Here is a 3,865-nt window from a genome sequence, read left to right as displayed (position 1 = left end):
CGTCTGGGAGGCACAAGATCCAAACCTTTAGCGGAATTAGCAAAAGGGTTTTGGGAGATTTGTCTTCAAAGAAAAATCTCAGTCCAGGTGGAATATATCCCAGGCAATCTCAATACAGTGGCGGACTGGCATTCTTGTTTCCTTCAAGACTCCAGCGATTGGAAGCTTCATCCCAAAATTTTCCAGGCTATTTCTCGCAAATGGGGTCCATTCCGAATAGACCTTTTTTGCATCGCGTCTCAACACTCAGTTGCCCCAATTCTACAGTTGGCGACCAGATCCGTTCACTCTAGCCTTTGATGCCTTCTCTCAGGATTGGTCAACATCCTTGAACTACGCTTTTCCCCCTTTCATTATGATAAACAGGCTCTTAGCGCACAACAAGCTGTGGTAGTCCTTATAGCTCCTTTCTGGCAATCCCAAGTATGGTTTCCTTCTCTTCTGGAGTTGGCGGTAGAAACCCCCTTTCTCCTTCCCTCCTTTCCAGAACTTCTCACCAACCCCTTCGGTCTGTCTCACAACTTGATTCTAGACAACCTTCTCTTCCTTTCAGCGTGGAAATTGTCGGGGATTCCCAACCAGTCCCTGCGATTTCGGCAGAAGCTTCAAGCCTCATTGAACATTCCTGGGCATCAGCTTTATCCTTATGGCGTAGCTGGTGCATGGGAAAAAATATAAATTCCCTTTCAGCAGATGTAACTTTCATAGTTAATTTCCTTGCAGCTGAAGCTAGTAAAAGTAAGTCATACCGTACGATTAATCTGTACAGATCGGCGATCTTTGCCTCTCACCCTTACATCAACGGTAAGCCTGCGGGGGAACACCCTTTAGTTTGTTGACTGTTGAAGGGAGTAAAGTTTTCTAATCCTCCTTTACCCAAATACAGTTCATTATGGGATGTCAATGTTGTGTTTAACCTGTTTTTATCTTGGCCTGACAACGATATGCTTCCATTGAAAAAATTGTCTGCAAAATTGGCCATGTTACTATGTTTGGTTTCATTTAAATGCCTTTCAGATGTTAGAGCTTTAGATATTACTGCTTGTCATTTTACCCCTTCTGGGGTTTTGTTTAATATTCATAGTCATACTAAAACTAATTTGTCATCAGTATTTTATCCTTATTTTCCGGACCACCCTAAACTCTGTGTGGGTTGATGTTTAAAAATATATGAACAAACAGCCGATTCGAGATCTTCTTCTACTTCCCAACTCCTTATTTCCTTCAAAAAACCTTTTAAACCAGTTTCTTCTCCAACTTTAGCCCGTTGGGTTAAATGGATTATGTCCTTAGCTGGCATTGACACTTCTGCTTTTGGCGCCCATTCCGCAAGAGGTGCTATGGCTTCCAAGGCTTTTTGGGCTGGTTCCCGTTTAGAGGATATTCTCAAATCGGCTGATTGGTCTAATGACAATGTGTTTAAGGTGTTTTATTGCAAACCAGTACATCATGTTGCCTTAGATGTTATTAGTATGCTTTAAACTTGCATAATATGAGCCTCCGGTCTTGCCATAAAATATAGATTTTCCTAGTAATTTAAAACGGAAAGTCTTCATTTTATTAAAGAAACAGAGGTGAGTATTAGCCCACCTCAAGAATTGATACTATGATTGTTTGTTCCCTCTTTTCCAGCATCAACTACTACTTCACAACCTTCATCGTGATCATCATCCCTCAGAGGATCATCAGTGCCCATCTTCATTGGCTTCACTTCTTCATCCTTTCTTCTTCCGAGATCCAGTTACTGAACTTTTGCCAAGACTTTCTTGCTTTTGTCATGACTTTTTGCATCATTTGTTCTATTGTACCATTGTTTTATACTGTTTGACTCTCGCACAAGAAAAGAGGGCTGTTCACAGTCAAGATACGTATTTAGGGGTTTGATGACCTGTGATTGGTGGACTCCTTGAACTACTGTTTGTCTCCCATTGGCCCGTTTTTCTTTGGCCTTCTGGGAGTTGTTGTTTTTTTCTTGACTGCTGCTATTTATTAAACAAGAAAAGAAATGCATATTACTCGCCTCCTTGTCTTTAATAAAAATTAAGACTTTCCGTCATAAATTACTAGGAAAATCTACATTATAACAATACAGTTGCTGATTCCCTTGATAACAAGAAAAGATTTTCTGGCAATTTTAGATCTTCAGAATGTGTATTTCATGTACTCATTCATCCTATGAGCCTGAGTTATCTTCGCTTTTCAGTGAACAGACAATCTTATCAGTTGCAGACACACACACATTTGGGATTTCTTCAGTGCTATGAGTATTCACCAACGTATTAGCATTACTAGGAGCAGCTATACATTTGAAAGAAATTCAAATGCACCCCATCTCGATGATTGTCTAAATTCAGATTGTTCTTTCTCAAGTCTGTCACAAGAAAATGTGAGTGACTGAAAAATTTGGGGTTTCTACTTAATTTAAAGTAATTGAATCTGATGCTAGCTCAGGATAGACTATTCATTGGAGCACTAATCAATACAGAGGAAAGGAAAATGCATCTCCCAGCAACAAGAAGAACAGTGGTACAAAATTTAATTTTGAACATTCTGTCTCTTCAACATGTGTCAGTCAGCACTTAGCCACCAGAGTCTCAGGACTTCAAAAAGACAATACCAATAATCAAAGACATTACGGAAAAATGACAATGGTGGTTAGAATCCGAGAATATTCAGAAAAGGGTTATATTGTTATCTCACAATCCAGTTATAATAACCCCAGATACAAGTCAGTGGGGGTTGGATGCAACTTTAGGAGACCTCGAGATGAAGGGAGAATGGTCACAGAGAGCAAAGAGTTCTCCAATTTTTTATGGTTAGATTGGTATAGAAAATAGATCTGGACAACAAAATAAAAGAGGCCCCAATTAGTGAATCAGACAGCTAAAAAAGTGTTCCGTGTTTGCAAATTGGGCCAGTTTTGATCTTCTAAAGAAACGCTGTTTAAGTGTTTTGGAAGTTAATGAAGACTACATGGATTTGAGCTTGATGCAGGCAATGTTTGTTTTAATATCAGAGGAATCAACAGTAAAAACCAGCAAAGGAGACCACACAAATGGCCAACAAGCAAACAAAGAAAAACAGTCCCACACACTGACCTGTCAGTTCAGCCCACTGGGCACTGTCTGATTGCCCTATATGCCAGTCCAACCCTGAGGTTATGTTGGTTCAAAAGTCTCTGCAACGATGTGCTTCCCAGATAAAGGGAAAGCAGTGGTAATAGACACTGACAATCAAGTAGCCTCTTGCTAGGTAGGTTGTCAAGGATACACTAAATGAAAGACCCTAACAGAAGTAGCAAGCTCCCTTTGCCCTTGTGCAGAAATACCCTTACCAATCTCTGAGAGCAATGTACCTTTCAAGCAAGGACAATTATTAGGGTGACAGCCTGAGCAATAGCATTTCATCAGAAGTAACTTATCAACTGAATCAGAAAGTCTTTCATCATATAGACCAAATTTTCGCCAAATGTGGTTAGACTTGTTTGCATCTCCCTCCAATGCACTTCTACCAAGATTCTGCGTAGAGACCTGGTGTCTGGAAGCATGGGGGACAGACAGATGCCCTGTTGATTCTGTGGCAACCAGGAATTTTATATGTATCCCATCAAAATCCCCTTCCCTCCCAGGTGCTACAGAAGATTATGGGGGGGATGTTACTGTGATTCTAATAGCAACCTTTTCGCATTAAACCTTAGCTCCTGACTCTAATGCAACTTTCAATAGAGGATTATCCTCTCCCTACAAAGCCTACTCCTCTCAGCTTCCCGACTGAAACTCAGAAAGTTTAAGAATGCCTCATGCCAACAAAATAGAAATTGAGGGGACAGGACTTGAACAGCTAGGTTGTTCTAGGGAAGTGGCTA

Source organism: Pleurodeles waltl, chromosome 4_1 (genome assembly GCF_031143425.1).
Source record: "Pleurodeles waltl isolate 20211129_DDA chromosome 4_1, aPleWal1.hap1.20221129, whole genome shotgun sequence".
Lineage (NCBI taxonomy): Eukaryota > Metazoa > Chordata > Amphibia > Caudata > Salamandridae > Pleurodeles > Pleurodeles waltl.
Note: the sequence above shows the minus strand (reverse complement) of the source record.